At 36.8% G+C, this 23802-nt stretch overlaps 1 non-coding gene across 1 annotated transcript; it reads left to right on the top strand.

Moving 5' to 3' along the window:
• Nucleotides 1–21185: 21185 nt before the first annotated feature.
• On the top strand, nucleotides 21186–21292 carry LOC141688692 (small nucleolar RNA R71). The gene has a single exon (XR_012562125.1). It is a non-coding gene; the product is annotated as a small nucleolar RNA R71 (small nucleolar RNA).
• The last annotated feature ends 2510 nt before the right edge of the window (nucleotides 21293–23802 follow it).

Below are 23802 nucleotides of genomic sequence, written 5' to 3'. Positions count from 1 at the left end.
TAAAAACAAGAACGATATACTAACTTTATTACAAGCCCAAATAAAAACAATCTGTCTCAAGAAATCTCTTTGTTACAAAACTTTATTCTATCTACATTCTCACCACACAACTTTTATTCAAACCAACATTACTACTCATCCGGTTACACCTGATCTGGTAGCTCAAAGCTCTCTTCAGGGATAGGGATGAACACTCTTGGTATAAGAGGGTCCCGCTGCTTGACTCACTTCTTGACTATGCGGGTCCTGATGGGTTTCATTCTCTACCTTAACTGTAAAACAATAAGAATAACAATAAAAGGGGATGAGCCAAAATTGCTCAACAAGCCTACAACAATATATATAGTATAAAGAGAGAAGAATATAAGAATCATTAAGCTGCTGGTTTGAACAACCATCTGTTCCTATAAAGAATAATAATTTGCCATTACTGGCGAGTGCCAAATGAACAAGACTGGAAACAAGAACCAATATATGCACTATAACCTGCTGATCAGTCAGGATACAGTGCGGATCTATACCCAACTGCATAGACCCAACCAATATAAGGAGTACTCAGGCAACTATGACCTATTGATTAAAGGTTTGAGTAAAACCCAGCCCGTATCGTTACCATCCAGTCCAAGGTTTAGCATCCGGAACAATCGGAATGCTTTTGATGTATCCCAACATTAGGATATATCCGAGTATATATAACAAGGTAAAAGTATATGAATATGAATAGGGAATTCAATAAATTGGGAGAAATCAAGAATCGAAATGAAATAGAAACAAGAATCAATAATTGTGTAACAGTGTATATGAACAAGAATTATCAAAGTGCAACTGATATGAAAAATGGGGTATAATTCACTATTCTGGATTTAGAATAGGGGAAAAACTTGCCTTGCGTGTACTTAACCTGGTTCAACTCACCGCCTTCGGTCTCTAGCTTGATCTGTCTTGCTGATACTGAATCAATTATAGAAAGATAGGCGTTTAGATAACTTACTATATACGTGTATCTCGAATTGATACTACGCAACCCTATCAATCTACCCATGCGTTTCTATCTGACTCGCATATATTCACATATAATTATATAGCACGTAAGGTTAACATAATCACGTAAAGCACATAGCACATAAAGCACATAATTGATTTTTTTTGGACTTATAAATATTTTTAGAATCGATACTAGACTTATACCTGTATTAACTAACCCTTTTTGATTTTATTATAATTTTTCGGGATTTATTTAACTCGATTCTACCCCTATTAGGGCATATAAACAATTAACTATTACAAGACCACTCTCTTTCGTAAGAAATTATGACCTACAATTATTTTTATTGGATTTGTTTCATTTTTCTGAGTCTAGGGGTATTCGTTTCGCTCAAATCGGACTAACGGTTTAATTATTATGAATTAAATAAGATTTAAGTAATTAATAATTAATTATAAATAATTAATTATAATTAAATAATCCTTAATTATATTTTTAAATAATTAATTAATAATTATTGTATTTTAAAATAATTAATCCCTAATTATTATGATTAATTACAATTATTTACAATTATTTACAAATTATTCTCACTTACTCGATTAGATCGATTATTTATAAATAACCAATCGATATAATTAACTGATACGCTATTTATCGAATAAATACTTATTACTCGAATCAAAATCTAACTCATCGATTAACTACTCGTATAATACGAGCTACTCGCAATCCTCGTATAACTATCGAACTATTATTATTATTATTATTATATCTTATACTATTAATTAATTAATTAATTAATTATCTTTATTTAATTATTCGATACGAATAATTAGTACGACACTCTTTGAAAAATTATCGCTCGAATATTAATCTCAACTTATCGAAATACTACTCGTATAAATACGAGTTACTCACAATATTCAACTAATTAACGAATTATTATTCATATTATTCGATTATTTTTAATCCTTTTTTTAATTAATTACCTAATTAATTAATTAATTATCTAATTATTAATTAATTAAATAACCAATAAATAATTAGATAAATAAATAAATAATTAAATTCAAATTTCTAAATTAATAAAATAATTTAGAAATTAATTATAATATTTTTCAGAATTTAAATCTAATTTTTAATTGATTTTTTTAGAATTATTAAAATCTGATTTTTGATTTTATAAAAGAAAAGAAATTAATAGAAAATCAGAAACACAAAAACAGGGAAGGGTTTCAGGGTTTTTGGATCGAAACCGGGTTGAAACCGGGTCAACTCCGGGCCATCCAAGAACACAGCCGCCTGGCCAAACTCCGACGCCGACGGAGAAATTTCCGGCGACTTCGAATCGATAACGAACCACGACGAACAAACAGCAATCAACCATGATCCTAAGCTTTGTTTCACTGCATCCTCGTTCCACAACGCTCAAAGACACGCCCCTCCTTCTCCTTCGCCATCCCCGACGTCGGGAAACAAAGAAACGCGGCGATGGCGGTGCCGTTTCCGGTGACGCGAAAACAGAATCCAACAAACACAAAACCGATGTCGTTCGAACGAGGATTCAACGATCTACACAACTACAACATCAAAATCTTCTAACAACTAACCAAAATCAAAACCCGAATTCAAACAAATAATCAGAAAATACGAAATTAAAATCGAATACTTAATAACTGAAATTGATCACAGAATCATAAACTACAGTTCACCATCTTCAATTTGACTACTTACATGATCGATTTGGATGCCGGAATCACTTCAAATATGTGCTTTGATTCTCTGCCCTGTTCTTCGCCCACAAACCCTAATTCCTAATTTTCTGAATTTTTATGATTAATTAACTAATTAATTATTAATAATTAGCTATTTATATTTATGCAAAATAATTACCCCAAATAAAATTATGGGGCTAATTACACTCCTAATAAAGATATTTGGCCCCAATTTTTTTAATTTTTGGGTATTAATAATGAATTTTTAAATATCCAATAAATATAAAATAAATGTCAAAAATTCCCAAAAATTGTGAATATTACAAGAATGCAAAGAAAAATGATGTATGATAATTTCATGATCATATAAAAATAAAAATGTGATTTTTGTGGGTTTTTTTTTGGTACCCGAAGGGGTCCGGAAAAGTAGTTTTTCGCGAAAAAAGATAAATGTGTAAAACGTCTAGGGGTTCAGAATAGCGATATGGTGTAGGTTATTTTTGGCAAAATAGGGCCAATGATTTTGTTTGAAATATGGGCTTTTAAAACACTGTTTGAGCTGTACGGGTTTTGATGTAAAATATATATAACTTACGATAAAACATTCAATAAATATCCAAAACACGTTCGAATCAAAACAGACAACACATAACACATAACAATTAGGGTTTAATGACTCAACACATTTAATCTTATAATAATACACATAATTTTGCTTTATTATAATATAATACAAGCATAATTTCTCAGTCGTTACATTCGCCCCCCCTTAACAGGATTCTGTCCTCAGAATCACACTATGTAAATAACTGAGGATACTTTTCTAACATATCACTTTTGAGCTCCCAGGTTGATTCTTCAACCACTGGGTTTCTCCACAAAACTCTCATTAATGGTATAGACTTATTCCTTAATACCCTTTCTTGACGATCTAGAATTCTTATCGGCTGCTCTACAAATGACAAATCTGCCTGAAGCTCTATTGGCTCATATTCTATTACATGCCTTGTATCAAAGTTGTACTTCTTAAGTATAGATACATGAAATACATTATGAATATGCTGCATATGGGGTGGTAAAGCTAACTCTTACGCAACCTTTCCGACTTTTTTCAAAATTTCAAATGGTCCAACGTAGCGAGGTTTTAATTTCCCTTTGTTGCCAAACCTAGTTAATCCCTTCCATGGTGATACCTTTAGCAGTACATGTTCCCCTTCCTGATAGTCCATATCTTTTCTGGATTGATCTGCATATTTACGCTGTCGATTCTGTGCTGCTTCAAGTCGCTTGCGGATAAGTTCCATTTTTTCCTTGGTCTGCTGAATCAGTTCTGGACCTAGAATCTTGCGTTCTCCAACTTCATCCCAACATGTAGGTGATCTGCACTTTCTCCCATATAAAGCTTCATAAGGTGGCATCCCGATACTCGCTTGATAGTTGTTATTGTAAGAAAATTCCACTAGCGGTAAGTGCTCGTCCCAATTGCCTTCTAAGTCTATTGCGCATACACGTAGAATATCTTGGAATTGTTCAACTTGGTTCCTAGACATTCTTGGAATGGTCTCCAAAATCTTGAATTGAAACGGGGATCTCGATCCGATATAATCGATACGGGTACTCCATGACGCATTACGATTTCCTTGAGATATAAGTGCACTAACTTGTCCAGTGAAAACCTTTCATTGATCGGAAGAAAATGTGCTGACTTCGTTAATCGATCAATGATAACCCAAATTGCATCATGATTTGCTTTCGTCCTTGGAAGTCCCACTACAAAATCCATGGCTAAGTGCTCTCATTTCCATTCTGGAATATCTAGTGGTTGTAGTAGTCCGCTCGGGCGTTGATGTTCAGCTTGCACTCTTTGGCACGTATAACATTTGCTGACCCATTCCGCTATTTCTTTCTTCATATTTGGCCACCAAAAATTTTCCTTCAGATCTCGGTACATCTTTGTGCTTCCGGGATGAATCGAAAATCTTGAGCTATGAGCGTCTTGCAAAATTTCCGCTTTTAATTCCGGTACGTTAGGTATCCAAATCCTCGAAGCAACTCGTAAAATTCCTTTAGTATCCTTCTGACTGGTAATCTCTTCTCCTGTCAAATTGTCGATTTCCTGGTCCATTACTTCTTCCTGACACCTTCTTATTTTCTCAAATAGTTCCGGTTGAAAAGTCATAGCGTAAATCATTTCAATAAAGCTTTCTGGAACACGAACTTCAATTTCCAGTTTATCGAATTCCTTGATTAAGTCTTATGAAGATGTTAACAGATTCAATCGTTCCTTTCGACTTAATGCATCTGCTACTACATTGGCCTTGCCTGGATGATAATTGATTGAAATGTCGTAATCCTTGATTAACTCTAGCCAACGTCGCTGTCGCATGTTGAGTTCCTTCTGTGTGAAAATATACTTCAAGCTTTTATGATCCGTGTAAATCTCACATTTTTCACCGTATAGATAGTGTCTCCAGAGCTTCAGTGCGAATACGATTGCTGCTAGTTCGAGATCGTGTGTTGGATATTTCTATTCATGCGGCTTTAGTTGTCTGGAAGCATATGCGATCACGTTGCCATGTTGCATCAAAACACATCCGAGTCCTCGATACGAAGCGTCGCTGTATATGACAAAATGTCCTTGATCGTCAGGTTAAACAAGTACAGGTGCGGTTACTAATCGATTCTTCAACTCTTGGAAACTTGCTTCGCATTTCTCGTTCCATTCGAACTTTTCATTCTTTCGTGTCAACTTCGTCAATGGTATGGTTATCTTTACAAAATCTTTAATGAATCTTCTGTAATAACCGGCTAATCCCAAGAAACTTCTGACTTCCGTTGGCGTCTTTGGTCTTTCCCAATTTAGAATAGCTTCAATCTTCGCTGGGTCCACTTGAATCCCTAATACTGATGATGTGTCCTAAAAATTGTACTTCCTTCAGCCAAAATTCACATTTCGAAATTTTTGCATAAAGCTGCTCCTTTCGTAATGTCTCCAATGTCGTTCTTAAGTGCGCTGCATGTTCTTCTTCCGTCTTCGAATAAATCAAGATGTCATCAATAAATACAATGATAAACTTATCCAGGTACTTATTGAATACTCGGTTCATCAAATCCATAAATACTGCATGTGCATTCGTCAGTCCAAAAGCCATCACGAGAAATTCACAATGTCCATACCTCGTTCTGAACGCAGTCTTTGGAATATCTTCTGCCTTGATCTTTAACTGATGATAACCTGATCGTAAGTCAATTTTTGAAAACCATGCTGCTCCTTTCATTTGATCAAATAAGTCATCGATGCGACGCAAATGATATTTATTCTTGATAGTTAACTTGTTCAGCTCACGATAATCAATACACAGTCGCATGCTACCGTCCTTCTTTTTCACGAACAATATTGGTGCACCCCATGGGGATACACGTGGCCTTATAATTCCTTTGTCGAGAAGTTCTTGCAACTGCTTTGCTAATTCCTTCATTTCAACAGGTGCCATTCGATATGGAGCTTTCGAAATTGGTTCAGTCCCAGGCGCCAAATCAATAGTGAACTCGATTTCTCGATCCGGTGGTAGTCCTGGAAGTTCATCTGGAAAGACGTCGGAAAACTCACAAACTATAGGAATATCTTCAATCTTCGGGCTTTCTTTGTCGGTATCCAACACATAAGCTAAGTAAGCTTGACATCCTTGACGTAGCAATCGTTTCGTCTGCATCATTGTTAAGAATTTCTGCTTTTATTTCTCACCTTTAAATATTATCATTGTATTTTCTTCAGTTTGCAATTTTACTTTCTTATTTGCGCAGTCAATCTGAGCATTATTACTAGCTAGCCAATCCATTCCTAAAATAACATCAAACTCTCCTAACTTGAAAGATATCAAGTCAACTGAGAAATGAGATTTCCCTATCTCAATATCACAATCTGGACATACTCGATCTACCATAACCTGATCATCATTTGCTAATTTTATGACTAGCACTTCATCTAACCACTGAATTTCACAGTCAACCTTAGAGTTAATCTTCAGAAATAAAAGATCTAGTAGCTCCTGAATCAATCAATACTAGAGCATTTACGAAATTCACAGGGAGCATACCTGCAACCACATTCGGACTCTGTACAGTTTCCTTCATTGACATGTTGAAAGTCCTTGCTCTGGGCTGATGTTGTGGTGGTAGTGGAGGTGGAGGTAATGCTAAACCCTTGGAATACTAGCGGCCATCGCAACTCCTCTGTAGTCCTTGGCAATATGTCTTTTTCTTCCACACTGGAAACAAGTGACCTCTGCTCTTCCCATCAGACATTCTCCAGAGTAGTGTCCCCTTTGCTTGCACTTGAAACACGTGACATTTGGCTTGTTGCAAATCCCAGTATGCTTTTTACCACATATTCTGCAATCAGGTATAGGCGGTCAGATAAGTCTTCGCTGAGTTGGAGCTGGAAGTCGATTACCCGTCCTCTGGTTGTTTTGTTCTGGTCTCCTGGCATTTACTTTTCCCTGGGCTTGAAATCCCGGCCTTCTGTTGAAACGGTTCTGAGAATTTCCTGGTCCTTTCTCTTTCTGAGCTGCTTCACTTTCACCTTCAATGATCATGGCCTTCTGAACAACAGCCGTATAAGTCGTCAGCTCAAATACAGCTACCCTGCTACGAATCCATGGCTTCAGTCCCTACTGGAATCTCTTGGCCCACTTTTCATCCGTATCCACTTGCTCAGGAACAAATCTGGCCAATTCAGTGAACTTGGTCTCATAATTTACGACCGATAAGTTGTCTTGCTTCAGCTCCACGAACTTGATTTCCATCTAGTTCTTCATGAAGTGAGAAAAATATTTCTCCTAGAAAAGATCAGTGAATCTATCCCAGGTCACCACACATTCCCCTTCCAAAGCTTTCTTCGATTCCCACCAGTAATTGGCTTCGCCCTTCAGAAAGTAGCTGGCAAAATCCGTCTTCTGTTCTTCCTCCACTTTCACCAACGTAAAAGCCTTTCCTATCTCCTTCAGCCAAGCTCTCACCTTCGTAAGATCTATGGAACCGGTAAATTCTGGAGGCTTTACCAACTGAAATTGCTTGAAAGTAACTACAGGTGCTGCTGGTGGTACTTGATGTCCTGGATGAGCGGCTTGCTATAGCACTTGTTGTTGAAACTGCTGTTGTTGCTGCTGCATTTGTTGCTGCTGCATCTGTTGCTGTATCATCAGCATCTGCTGTTGCATGAGATGAAATATCTGATCCATCTGGTTATTATCGTTTTGGCCCTCGGTATTTCTGTTAGACGAATCAGGTCGTGCTTTTCTTTTAGGTGCCATATTTCTGATAATAAAATAATGGGTTCTTTTTAATAACAATTTACTAAACAGGTGTTATGGAACAGAAACAGTCTTTATAATATTAAAACAACGTTAAAACAGTTGATATGGAGAAAACAATTTATTAAATATCTAAATAAATGAGTAAAAACAGTGCGATGTTTAAATAAATCCTTTTTAAACTAATTTTAAAATTTTGAAAACATAAAGGGTACAACATGATTATAGATAAAACAACATTTTAAATATGCAAAGGTAAAATAGTGAAATAAATGTAAATGCTAAAATGACTGGAAAAATAAATTAAAGAAAATGTGAAAAGGTTCATCTTATATATATAAGTAGGACACTAGCTGCATGTGTCAATGCTTGATACAAAAGTCTATGATATGTCAGTCGTACTGCTACTGCTATCAGTCAAAACTAGTAGCTATACTCATACAAATTAGTCATATAATACTACGCTGCCTCTATCTACAGATATATACAAGATACAACACTCCTCCGTCTACTAAAATCAGAATCCTAGTGGCACACGGCTCAGCTCCTCCTGCAAAGCCTCTAACACTGCCTCTGTAAGTCTCATCACCCTGCGGTATGCTGCCTCTGCACTAATGTCCTGCTGCCTCAAGTCAGTAAGCTCCTGAGAACCTGCCATGTGGATCTGGCATAGTCTCTCTCTCAAGATGTAGTCTGGGTGAAGTACTCGAACTGGACCATCCTCCTGTGTCTCAAACAACCCAAGGATCTCTCTACACTGATCCTGCCATCTGACCATCTCCTCTCTCTCTGACTGGTACCGCTGATATGTAACCGTGTGATGCTCACGAAGATCTATGCGGGAACCTCGAGAAGGAAATGGTACTGGCTCATCCACTACTACCTCGTGCATAAACTCTGGCTGCGGGAACTGATATACTCCGGGCACAGGGGCATAAATAGCTAGCGGTGCAAGAAACAAAACAGGTTGCTCAATGGGTGCATATACCGGTGGCTCTAACTCTGGCTCCATCTGTGGAATCTCTGGAATCTCAAACTGGGGCACAGGAATCTGTGGCTCTAAGTCCTCCCACTGTGGAATGTCAACCATATCAGGAACATCAAACATCGAAAACTCCAAAGGTGGAAAGTCAGGTATCTCCGGCTCAAAATAAGGGAAATAATCAAAAAAGTCTGGTACCTCTGGTGGAGGGGGTATCTCTGGTGCTGGTCCAGGTGGAAATGGTGGAGGTGGTAATGGAGGAAAAATCTGCACTGATGCTAGGGCTAGTACTGGTGCTGCTACTGGTTCTGACTCAGTCCGCTCCGTAGATGATGACGAAGAAGCCATCTAACATACATAACAATAATAACACAAGAACAATCAAACCATAATCCTAAAACTCATAACTTCTAAGCACATAAACAAACAATCCTAACACTCTTACTTTTATCCTATATGATCTTCCTATCTTATCTTAACCCTAATGTTCTTGTTTTCAAGGGTCAAAACCTATGCTATGATGGTAACTATAACACCCTCCAAATCCGGGGTATAGATTTGGGGCATTATTAATATCAACTACAAACTAAACCTGCACAAGCGGAATATAAATATAATAATTACCCCGAACTACTGCTACTCAGGATCTTTTAAGGTTAAGAGTTAAAAACAAGAACGACATACTAACTTTATTACAAACCCAAATAAAAACAATATGTCTCAAAACATCTCTTTGTTACAAAACTTTATTCTATCTACATTCTCACCACACAACTTTTATTCAAACCAACATTACTACTTATCATGTTACACCTGATCTAGTAGCTCAAAGCTCTCTTCGGGGATAGGGATGAACATTCTTGGTATAAGAGGGTCCTGCTGCTTGACTCGCTTCTTGACTATGCGGGTCCTGATGGGTTTCATTCTCTACCTTAACTGTAAAACAATAGGAATAACAATAAAAGTGGATGAGCCAAAATTGCTCAACAAGCCTGCAACAATATATATAGTATAAAGAGAGAAGAATATAAGAATCGTTAAGCTGCTGGTTTGAACAACCATCTGTTCCTGTAAAGAATAATAATTTGTCATTACTGGCGAGTGCCAAATGAACAAGACTGGAAACAAGAACCAACATATGCACTATAACTTGCTGATCAGTCAGGATACAGTGCGGATCTATACCCAACTGCATAGACCCAACCATATAAGGAGTACTCAGACAACTATGGCCTATTAATTAAAGGTTTGAGTAAAACCCAGACCGTATCGTTACCATCCAGTCCAAGGTTTAGCATCCGGAACAATCACAATGCTTTTGATGTATCCCAACATCAGGATATATCCGAGTATATGTAACAAGGGTAAATGTATAAGAATATGAATTGGGAATTTAATAAATTGGGAGAAATCAAGAATCGAAATGAAATAGAAACAAGAATCAATAATTGCGTAACAGTGTATATGAACAAGAATTATCAAAGTGCAACTAATATGAAAAATGGGGTATAATTCACTATTCTGGATTTAGAATAGGGGAAAAACTTGCCTTGCGTGTACTTAACCTGGTTCAACTCACCGCCTTCGGTCTCTAGCTTGATCTGTCTTGCTGATACTGAATCAATCATAGAAAGATAGGCATTTAGATAACTTACTACATACGCGTATCTCGAATTGATACTACGCAACCCTATCAATCTACCCATGCGTTTCTATCTGACTCGCATATATTCACATATAATTATATAGCACGTAAGGTTCACATAATCACGTAAAGTACATAGCACATAAAGCAAATAATTGATTTTTTTTGGACTTATAAATATTTTTAGAATCGATACTAGACTCATACCTGTATTAACTAAACCTTTTTGATTTTATTATAATTTTTCGAGATTTATTTCACTCGATTCTACCCCTATTAGGGCATATAAACAATTAACTATTACAAGACCACTCTCTTTCGGAAGAAATTATGACCTACAATTATTTTTATTGGATTTGTTTCATTTTTCTGAGTTTAGGGGTCTTCGTTTCGCTCAAATCGGACTAACGGCTTAACTATTATGAATTAAACAAGATTTAATTAATTAATAATTAAATATAAATATTTAATTATAATTAAATAATCCTTAATTATATTTTTAAATAATTAATTAATAATTATTGTATTTTAAAATAATTAATCCCTAATTATTATGATTAATTACAATTATTTACAAATTATTCTCACTTACTCGATTAAATCGATTATTTATAAATAACCAATCGATATAATTAACTGATACGCTATTTATCGAATAAATACTTATTACTCGAATCATAATCTAACTCATTTATTAACTACTCGTATAATACGAGCTACTCGCAATCCTCGTATAACTATCGGACTATTATTATTATTATATCTTATACTATTAATTAATTAATTAGTTATCTGTATTTAATTATTCGATACGAATAATTAGTACGACACTCTTTGAAAAATTATCGCTCGAATACTAATCTCAGCTTATCGAAATACTACTCGTATAAATACTAGTTACTCGCAATATTCAACTAATTAACGAATTATTATTCATATTATTCGATTATTTTTAATCCCTATTTATTAATTAATTACCTAATTAATTAATTAATTACCTAATTATTAATTAATTAAATAACTAATAAATAATTAGATAAATATTTAAATAATTAAATAAATAATTAAATTCGAATTTCTAAATTAATAAAATAATTTAGAAATTAATTATAATATTTTTAGAATTTAAATCTAATTTTTAATTGATTTTTTTAGAATTATTAAAATCTGATTTTTGATTTTATAAAAGAAAAGAAATTAATAGAAAATCAGAAACACAAAAACGGGAAAGGGTTTCAGGGTTTTTGGATCGAAACCGGGTCGAAACCGGGTTGAAACCGGGTCGACTCCGGGTCATCCAAGAACACAACCGCCTGGCCAAACTCCGACGCCGGCGGAGAAATTTCCGCCGACTTCGAATCGATAACGAACCACGACGAACAAACAGCAATCAACCGTGATCCTAAGCTTTGTTTCACCGCATCCTCGTTCCACAACGCTCAAAGACACGCCCCTCATCTCCTTCGCCGTCCCCGACATCGGGAAACAAAGAAACGCGGCGATGGCGGCGCCGTTTTCGGTGACGCGAAAACAGAACCCAACAAACACAAAATTGATGCAGTTCGAACGAGGATTCAACGATCTACACAACTACAACATCAGAATCTTCTAACAACTAACCAAAATCAAAACCCTAATTCAAACAAATAATCAGAAAATATGAAATTAAAATCGAATACTTATTAAGTGAAATTGATCACAGAATCATAAACTACAGTTCACCAGCTTCAGTTTGACTACTTACATGATTGATTTGGATGCCGGAATCACTTCGAATTTGTGCTTTGATTCTCTGCCCTATTCTTCACCCACAAACCCGAATTCCTAATTTTCTGAATTTTTATGATTAATTAACTAATTAATTACTAATAATAAGCTATTTATATTTATGCAAAATAATACCCGCCAAATAAAATTAAGGGGCTAATTACACTCCTGATAAAAATATTTGGCCCCAATTTTTATAATTTTAAGTATTAATAATGAATTTTTAAATATCCAATAAATACAAAATAAATGTCAAAAATTCCCAAAAATTGTGAATATTACAAGAATGCAAAGAAAAATGATGTATGATAATTTCATGATCATATAAAAATAAAAATGTGATTTTTGTGGGATTTTTTTTGGTACCCGAAGGGGTCCGGAAAAGTCGTTTTTCGCGAAAAAGGTAAATTTGTAAAACGTCTAGGGGTTCAGAATAGCGATATGGTGTAGGTTGTTTTTGGCAAAATAGGGCCAATGATTTTATTTGAAATACGGGCTCTTAAAACACTGTTTGAGTTGTACGGGGTTTGATATAAAATATATAACTTACGATAAAACATTCAATAAATATCGAAAACACGTTCAGATCAAAACAGACAACACGTAGCACATAACAATTAGGGTTTAATGACTCAACACATTTAATCACATAATAATACATATAATTTATTTTTATTATAATATAATACAAGCGTAATTTCTCGGTTGTTACAAGTCTTTTCCCGACGAGCAGCTGTTTGGAGTGCAAGAAGAAGAACCATGGTTTGCAGACATTGTGAACTACCTTGTGAGTAATATCATGCCTCCCGACTTGTCCTATACTTAAAGGAAGAAGTTTCTACATGATGTGAAGTGGTATATATGGGATGAACCATTTCTTTTTTGACAAGGAGCTGACCAAATCATCAGGAGATGTATTCCTTACAGTGAAAAGGGGGGGATCTTGCGAGATTGTCACTCCAGAGAGTGAGCGCGCCCGCACTGTCCTAGCGCGTGGCCGCGCCGGGTCCCTAATTGAAAAAAATATAAAAACGGCAGTTTTAAGAGAAAATCGGGATTTTTAACCAAAAATCGATTCTAACACAATTTTTACTCTTCCACATCCCATAATTCCATCTCCTAATCAATTCCATTATTCCCACGATTCCCATAATCAATTCCCACTTCTATTCCTTATAGAATTCACACCTCTCCTCCTATAAATACATACACTTACACACAACTTCTCCACCAATTCACAAACTCTCAACACAAATTCTCTCTAAACACTTAAACTTCTATTCTTTCTTTTTCAATTCCGATGCCACCCAAGAGACAAAGAACACAAGTTGGAAGCAGCACCACCGATTTTTCATCTACGGGTGGTGTGAGTCCCAGGTTCTCTACTTCTGAGGCTGAGGAGGAGTACGCGAGAATTCTCTCGAAGCCTATTGCTAAGGAGCGAGGTTTTCTACCATCGGGGAAGGATGGTAAGCTGTTAGAGATGATTCTCGAGATGGGCTGGGTTTCTTTTTGTGAGGCGCCCGCTGCTGTGCCCATGATTGTTGTGCGGGATTTCTATGCAAATGCCACAGCGGAGAAGAATGGCTTCACGGTGGTGAGGGGGAGGACTGTAGAGTATAGTGTTGATGCTATCAGGGCGGTGATTGAGCAACCCACAAGGAAGGTGGGTCAGGACACGTCGAACGATAAGACTCCGGAGGACTTTGATTTGGATCTTATTTTTGCTACTCTCTGTGTGCCTAAGACTCATTAGAAGTTCAAGAGGGGCACTACTGATTACTCCATGTTCCATGCGTCAAGCATGAACAGGTTTGCATGGGCTTGGAATTCATTTATTTGTGCTAACATCATTCCATCTTCGCATGTGCATGTGTGGAGCGTGCTCATCTGTATGAGGTATTCTGCAGGGTGATTACATTGACTTGGGGATGGTGATATATTAGGGGATTCTGAGATTCTTGAGGGGAGGTACTACAGTTTCTATTCCGTATGTGTCTGTTGTGATGAAGTTGTGCATGGCAGTAGGTGTTCATTGGCCAGCACATGAGCAGCTGCAGCTTCCCAGTGCTCCTATTGACAGTTCTATGCTGCAGATCATGCATGAGTGGTATGGAGGGAAGCCTGATCCTAAGGGGCTTGGTTATTTATATGATCATTTTCCAGGTGGTGTGCCCATGGAGGCTGCTATTGCGGGAGGTTCTCAGCATGCCCGTCGAGCAGCTTAGAGAGCTCGATATGGGGAGGAGGCTGGTTCGTCGCAGCAATAGCAGTAGGAGGAGGCAGTAGGAGCAGAAATGGGAGCTGGGTTGAGTTTGACGCAGTATAGGCGTCTCGCGAGGAGGATGGATGCGATGCACGACATTCATAGTCGGTTTGCACACGATCTCCCCCGGGCACTTGGGACAGCTTTCAGAGCCACCAGTATTGACATCCAGTGGCCAGTATTTGGTAAAGGTTCTGTTTATCCGCCTTTGGACACGCTTGACACTCCACCCGTTGAGGGCGATAATTCTGATTCACAGTAGGTATGCATGATTCCTTACTATTACCTTCACTGAAGACAATGAATATTTTAAGTTTGGGGGTAGTAGTTGAAGGAATATAGTTTGTGTGAGTCTCATATAGTTCGCATAGTCATATAGTTTTATTTCATATAGTTGCATATTTTGCCATGTAGTTTTTTTATATATTATTTTTGGTAGTTTTAAGATATTTTGTTCATGTAGTTTCATGCATTTGCATTATAACATGATCCCTTACATAACTTTACGAGTGACTTGTGATATTGATGCTAGTGTAGTGATGTCGTATTTAGTAATGTTGAGTCTTATTAGATTGATTTGCATGCTAGAGACACTTGTATTTCACTAAGTCTTATAGGTTGCTAGAGTGCTAGATCATAGTCATGGTTTGTTTATTTGTCGAGGTTTAATCGCTTGTTTATATTTGGAATTTAGGATATTCTCTTAGTAATAAAACACATGGATATTTAAAAATTGGAGAAAATTGGATTTCATCGCTAGTTATGTGGATAGGTGTCAAATGGCTAGTATCCGGCTCATATTTTTATGAGTAGTCTAGGGTTGAATGAGATGGAGTGGAACACACTCATTCAGAAATTGTTGGAAAAAAGAAAAAAAAGAATAAGTGTATGAATAATTGATCACGAGTGGGCTCTTTAGTACTCGAGTTATTAAGTTCTTAGGGGACTTTGTGCCTAGTGACCTAAGGCTTTTATAGTCTGGGATTCGCTAACCTAACGCTCGCTACATGGGTACTATTGTATAAGTCTTTTGTGGACCTCACTCATTGCACGATCAAATTAGCATACTTGTGTTATTTTATTGTGAATAAAAGCATGAATCCATACAAAACTCTGATATAAGAATTGAAGTGTTATAAGTTATTTTGAGTTTAACTTTTATTTTATTTATAAACTTGAGATTGTCTTGATAAGTAGTGAGTCATGATTGTTGATCTAGTTGCGATTCTACATCTGTAAGCATTTGCACACACACACGTCTCTAGTTTGTAGGTTGATTTGTGATATTTGGTTGATATTTATACGAATAATTGCATTTGCTGAGATGTTGCTCGTTGATTGGTTTAGTTGCTCTATGGGGATTGTTGCATTCATATTAGTTGCATTCATGCATTTTTATTTCTTGTTCTTTAAGTCTGTTTATGCTTGAGGAAAAACATCGATTCAAGTTTGGGGGTATGTTGAGTGGCATTTATGACACTTTATAATGCTTTAATAAGCTTTGAATTGATGCCTTTGTACTCAAATTGTTAAGTGTTTTAACGTGTTTTCGAGTGTTTTTGCATTTCAGGCATTATCTCGATAAACAGGTGCATTAGCATTATTTTGGTGCTAATATGGTGTCAAGGTAGTGTTGGAATAAAAGCGCGGTGAAAGCCGACTCGAAGCTGCAAAAAAAAAAAGAATTCAGTTTTGGCAGAAGCCCAGCGCCCGCGCTGATCAAGTGCGCGGCCGCGCCGAAGTTTAGAATGCCAGTGCGCCCGCGCTGATCAAGCGCGCGCCCGCGCCGTGTCGGGATGCAGAATTCTGATTCTACTCTAATTTGAATTGGGAGACTTCTATGTTGTATGGGGCTGCTATATAAACAACTTTAGGTCATTTTTAATAAGTAATCAAGCCAGAGACATATCAAGCAGAACGTAAGAAGACCGTTTTAGCACGATTCAACGAAGACGAAGAAGATCTTATTTTTACATGCGAACCTTTATTTTAAGTTGTATATGAATGCTAGATTTCTTATTTGTGAACCTTAATCTTGTTTTATACTTAATTTTATTTATTCATTATAAAACTACATTTTTTATACCATGCTTTCATCGGAACCCACGTTGATGATGAGTCCGATTATGGGCTAATCATTATCGTGGGGTTCTAGCGGATTTATTTATGGATTTCTTTAGTTGAATTGTTTGATGCCTTAGTATGTGGTGATTGTATGATATCCTAGTATTGATCGTGCGTATTCGTCTTATGAGCATCGTGAACTTATAAGATAGTGTGTTAATTCTTAATAAAGCGAAAGTGAATTTAAGGATTTAGAACTTGTCATGCTAGCATAGGTTCATGTATTCGATATGCATGATTCATACGTAATTTTAACCATCATACTTGCCCTGTGTAATCAAGATAGATAACTTATGCTTAAACTGTTATGTTGTCAAATTCTATAGACATATATGGTCTCAATATAATTGGTGTCTATTCAGCTTCTATCTCTTTTGTGGATGTCTGGTAGTATGGTACTCGTGCAACGAAAGTTGGCATTTATCAGTTTCGTGTTGTCTGATTAGTGTCATCACCATTGCATGCTAAGGTTAAGAGCAATAAGGCTATTGAATGAAGTATTTAATGAAGTTAGAATCGCATGTTTGTCATATATATTAATTAAATCAATCTTATTCTTGTAATTATAATCATTAGTTAATTCTTAGTTATAAACAACCTCAATTTGTCATCGTCTTAGCATTGGATAATAACGATACATTGTTGCTTAAGTGTGTGAATTAATTAGTTAACCAATATAGTCTCTGTGGGAATGAACTAGAAAAGATTCTATACTACTTGCAAACTCGTATACTTGCGTGTATTATTAGCGCGTGTTTAGCGACTAACACCCCCCGTTTCGCTGTACGGAATACATCTCCTGATGATTTGGTCAGCTCCTTGCCTAAACAGATATGGTTCATCCCACATGTACCACTTCATCTCATGAAGAAACTTCTTCCTTTAAGCATAAGACAAGTCTGGAGGCATGATATTACTCACAAGGTAGTTTACAATGTTTTCAAACCACGGTTCTTCTTCTTGTACCCCAAATAGCTGCTCATCAGGAAAAGACTCATTTATCAATGTCTTATCTTGTGAAGTTGCACTTGGGTCTTCCAAACGAGAGAGGTGATCAGCGACTTGATTTTCAGTACCTTTTTTGTCCTTAATCTCTAATTCCAATTCCTAAATTAAAAGAACCCATCTAATCAATCTAGGCTTCGAGTCCTTCTTCGAGACGAGATATCGAATCGCAGCGTGATCAGTGAAAACTGTCACCTTCGTCCCAAGCAAATAAGATTAAAACTTCTCAAAATTGTAGACAATGGCCAACAGTTCTTTCTCAGTAGTAGTATAATTCAGTTGAGCACCATTTAGGGTCTTACTAGCATAGTAGACAACATGAAATATGTTGTTCTTTCTCTGCCCAAGAATTGCTCCAACTGCATAGTCACTTGCATCGCACATCATTCCAAAAGGTTCATTCCAATCAGGTGTAGTTATGACAGGTGCCATGACCAAACTCTTCTTCAAGAACTCAAAAGCAGCTAGGCACTCTTTAGCAAACTTTAATCAGACATCCTTCTCTAGAAGATTGCACAAGGGTTTAAAGATTTTAGAGAAGTCCTTGATGAACCGCCTATAGAAACCCGCATGACCAAGAAAGCTGCGAACTCCCTTAACAGAAATTGGTGGAGGAAGATTTTCAATGACCCCCACCTTGGCTTTGTCCACCTCAAGACCTTTACTAGAGACCTTGTGACCAAGAATAATGCCCTGTCGCACCATAAAGTGACATTTTTCCCAGTTGAGAACCAGATTAGTCTTAACACACCTTTTAAGAACTGCACCAAGACTTTGCAAGCACTCATCAAAAGAATCACCGAACACAGAGAAGTCATCCATGAACACCTCCACATTCTGACCAATCATGTCAGAGAAGATAACCATCATGCATCTCTAAAATGTGGCAGGTGTTCCACACAAACCAAAAGAAACTCTTCTGAAGGCGAAAGTACCAAATGGACAAGTGAAAGTAGTATTTTCCTGATCTTCTGGAGCAATGCAAATCTGATTATAGCCCGAATAGCCATCCAGAAGACAGTAGTACTCGTGCCCAGTCAATCTGTTAAGCATCTGATCAATAAAAGGCAGAGAAAATTGATCCTTTCTCGTGGCCTTGTTCAGCTTCCTGTAGCCCATGCAAACTCTCCACCCCGTGACTGTTCGAGTAGGAATGAGCTCATTCTTCTCATTAGCTACAGCCGTGATACCTCCTTTCTTTGGCACACACTGAATCGGGCTCACCCAAGAACTGTCAGAAATGGGATAGATGAACCCTGCATCTAGCCACTTAAGAATTTCCTTCTTCACAACTTCTTTCATGATTGGATTGAGCCTTCTCTGTTGCTCAATAGTAGGCTTGCTACTGTCCTCTAGCAGAATTTTATACATGCAATAAGAAGGGTTGATTCCCTTAATATCTGCTATAGTCCATCCAATTGTTGATTTGAACTCTCTCAGAATCCTTAATAGTTTTTCCTCATCACTACCTAAAAGGTCAGATGCAATAATCACTGGAAAAGTAGATGCATCACCTAAAAAAGCATACCTTAAGTGTTCAGGCAATGGTTTAAGCTCAAGTGTAGGAGCTTTCTCAATAGATGGCTTGAGAAGCTTTGGAGATTTGTTTAGCTCCTCCATTCTAAGAGATTTAAAAGGCATATTTATTTTCCACTTCCAAGGAGAAGCATTCAGATATTGCAACTGCTCATCACCTTCATCATCTTCACTATTCGAATTCCCCAATAAGGCCTTTTCTAAGGCATCAGACCTTAGCAATTGATCAAGTTCTGAAGTAACCATAAAATCGACCAACTCTACTTTTAAGCACTCCTCATTTTCCGTAGGGAATTTCATGGCATTGAACACATTGAAAGTTACATCCTGATCCAGCACTCGCATGGTGAGCTCACCCTTCTGCACATCGATCAAGATTCGGCCCGCAACCAAGAATGGTCATCCCAAGATTATGGGAATCTTTTTATCCTCCTCAAAATCAAGAATTATAAAATCAATAGGAAATATGAGTTTGTCCACTTTGACCAGGACATCCTCCATAATGCCTCGTGGATATATAATAGAACGATCTGTTAACGGCAAGGTCATATAAGTCGATTTTGGATCAGGTAAGTCCAACTTCTTGAATATGGATAAAGGCATCAGATTGATGTTAGCTCCCAAGTTACATAAACATTTGTCAAATAAAACTTTTCCAATGGTGCAAGGAATAATGAAGCTTCCAGAATCTTTAAGCTTCGGAGGTAACTTCTGTTGCAGCACAACACTGCATTCCTCCGTGAAAGCAACGGTCTCTAAGTCATCAAGCTTCACTTTCCGAGAAAGTATACCTTTCATAAACTTCGCATAACTAGGCATCGGTTCAAGAGTTTCAGCGAAAGGTATGTTGATATGAAGTTTCTTGAACACCTCCAGAAACTTCTCAAATTGCTTATCCAGCTTTTTCTTCTACAGCCTCTTAGGAAAAGGAGGTGGAGGATAGATCTGCTTCTCCCATGTATTACCCTCAGGAGGAGTGTGTTCAATAGTAGTCTTTCTTGGTTCTACTTCTGCTTCCTTCTGCACTTCTTCTTCAGCCACAGCTTCTTCATCCGAAATTTGAGAGTGTTCAGGATTCACAACCTTCCCGGACCTCAATGTAATTGCCTTTACCTGCTCCTTAGCTTCCCTCTTTCCTGGCACTTCAGTGTCACTAGGGAGTGTACCAGGTTGAATATTTAGCAAGGCATTGGAAATTTGTCCAATTTGATTTTCCAAGGTCTTGATAGAAATCGCTTAGCTCTTGCACATGAGCCACGACTCCTCCAATTCAGATTTTTCATTAGACTGTTGAGCTGGAGTTGTTATCTAGGTGCATATTACGGTTGTTGAAAACCAGGAGGGTTGTACTACTTTGCTAGATACTGCTGATAAGGCTGCTGAACTGCAATCTGAGTGTTGCTCCAGCTAAAGTTAGGATGATTGCGGTTATTGGGATGATAGGTGGCTAGCACAGGTTGTTGCGACCTCTGAAAGTTGCTCACGAACTGAGCTGATTCACTAGAAATAACACACTGCTCCGTCTCATGGGCACCAACACAAAGCTCACAGACACTGGTGATCTGATTAAGTCCATAATTAGCCAAAGAATCCAACTTCATCGTCAAAGCCTTAAGCTGAGCAGCTATAGCAGTAGCTGTATCTAACTCCATAATTCCTGCTACCTTGCCCTGAGATAGTCTCTGAGTAGAATTCTGGTATTCAATAGCAGCCATCAGTTCAATCAATTCATAAGCTTCATCATAGCTTTTAGACCACAATGCTCCTCCTGATGCTGCATCAAGCATAGGTCTAAAAGTAGCACCCATACCATCATAGAAGCAGTTATTGATCATCTAGTCAGGCATCCCATGGCGAGGACACATTCTAAGCATCTCTTTGTAGCGATCCCAAGCCTCACATAAAGATTCTCCAGATTGCTGAGCGAATTGAGTAAGTGTGTTTCTGATTGTAGAAGTCTTCGCCATAGGAAAAAAATTAGTTAAGAACTTTTGAGCAAGATCCTCCCATTTGGTGATAGACCCTAGTGGTAGAGAATATAATCAATACTTCACTTTATCCCGCAAAGAGAATGGGAAAAGCCTCAACTTAATAGCATCTTCAGAAACTCTATTAAACTTGAAATTGTCACAGATCTCCATGAAATCTCTGATGTGCATGTTGGGGTCTTCTGTCAGAGAACCCCCAAACTAAACTGAGTTATGTATCATCTGAATCGTGCTCGACTTGATCTCAAAGGTGTTAGCCGAGATGGCTGGTTGGACAATGCTAGACTGAATATCAGTAATCTTCGGTTGAGAGTAATCTATCAAAGCCTTTGGATTCACTTCTGGATCTCCCATTGCAATAATTACTTCTTCTTCAACTTTTTCCTCGACAAGAACTTTCTCGAAAACTTCCTTAGCTACTATAACTTCTTCCTCAGCTTGATCCAGTATTCTCTTACGAGATCGAGAATGCGTATGCATACACGCTCGCTAGAGTACCTGAAACACGACAAGGAAATTAGTAAGTAACAATTTCCGAGTCACTGAACTTTAACGACCAATGATGATAAATATATAGATTAAAAATTAACACCGAAGTCCCCGACAGTGCTGCCAAAAACTTGTTAGGGCTAGAACACGCGCTAATATTCACACAAGTATACGTGATCGCAAGTAATATAGAATTAATTCTAGTTCGTTCCCATAGGGACTGGTTTAATCAATATACTTATGCAACAATGATATGGTTATTATCCAATGTTAAGACGAATAACAAATTGAGATTGTTTTAACTACGCTTAACTAAGAGAATATACTAAAGAATATTAACTAAGAGAATAAAGAGAGTTGAATACTATATGACACAAACATGGGATTCTAACTTCATTAAATACTTCATTCAATAGCCTTTTCGTTCTTAACCTTAGCATGCAATGGTGATGACACTAATCTGATAGCACGAAACTGATAAACACCAACTTTCATTGTACGAATACCATACTACCAGACATCCACAAAAGAGATAGAAGCTGAATAGACACCAATTATATTGAGACCCTATATGTCTATAGAATTTGACAATATAACGGTTTAATGCACAAGTTATCTATCATGATTACATAGGGTAAGTAAGATGGTTAAAACTACCTACGAATCATGTATATCAAATACATGAGCCTATGCTAGCATGGCAATTTCTAAACCCCTAAATTCACTTTCGCTTCATTAGAGATTAACACGCTATCTTATAAGTTCGCGACGCTTATAAGACGAATAAACACAACCAATACTAGGATATTATACAATCACCACACACTAAGACATCGAAACAAATTAATTAAAGAAATCCATAAATAAATCCGCTAGAACCCCACGATAAAGATTAGCCCATAATAGGACTCATCATCAACGTGGGTTCCGATAAAAGCATTGTATAATAAACATAGTCTTTATACTGTGTAAATAATAAATCATATAATGACTCATGTATTTTTGAATTATTTAAATATGTGATTATTATGGAAATTATTAATTAAATAAAATATGTGTATTGGTTTTGACCGCTATGTGTTGTTTGATTATTATCTATGTGTGATTTACGATGTATCGGGTTGTCCGCGTGATTAATTAAGGAATTGTATTAAATTGTTTCACTTTTAAAGTGGATTTAATGCAAATTTATTTGTATAAATATTTGGAGTGTCTCTAAAATATTTTTTATGATTTTATAATTTCAATAATTATTTTTAGGATTTTATAAAATTCGGAAATCAATATTTTATTAATTATTTAACTTTAAATGATTTTCTGATTACTTTTATTTGTAAAATCCATATTTAATTCTAGCATTCTTCAAAAATTATGAAACTCATATTTATTTAAGTTTGGAATATTTCAAGAATTTTAAAATTATTTTGGAAATTTTTAGGATTAATTTCACCCGCGCGTTGATTCGTTTAATTGTTAAAAGCGGGTATAAATTGTATTTTAGAAATTATTTTAAAATTTAGAAAATTACGTTTTTATTTATTTTGGGATATTTCTAACATTTTAAGACGATACTCGTAATTTTCTGGAATTAATTTCTGTACACTTCAGCCTGTAAATTTCGAATTGCGGGCTTGTGATTGAAATCCGGGACATGTATCTATTCATTTGATACGTGTCGCATTGCTATTAAAGGGTGATACACGTGTTTTACGGAGTTTGGCTGAAAAAAATAATAATAAATAAATAGAAACTCAAAACAATTAGATAAGCATAAAACCCCCAATCTCTCCTCTTTTCTTGTCTTAAAATCCTGGTATCTCTTTCTCCTGATTAGCTCTTAGGAATCTCTGGTTCTTGCGGGGGGGTTTTTCTTCTTCCCGATGACTCCCCTGTTCTTCCTTGCCTTCCCTGTTTTCACTGCTTCCGCCGCGGCCGTCCAACTCCGGTTGGTTCTGTTCGCTAGTCCCGTTTTCTTTGCTTGATTG

The sequence above is a fragment of the Apium graveolens genome, chromosome 9 (assembly GCF_009905375.1).
Source record: "Apium graveolens cultivar Ventura chromosome 9, ASM990537v1, whole genome shotgun sequence".
Taxonomy (NCBI): domain Eukaryota; kingdom Viridiplantae; phylum Streptophyta; class Magnoliopsida; order Apiales; family Apiaceae; genus Apium; species Apium graveolens.
Note: the sequence above shows the minus strand (reverse complement) of the source record. Positions and strands in the feature narration are given on the sequence as shown.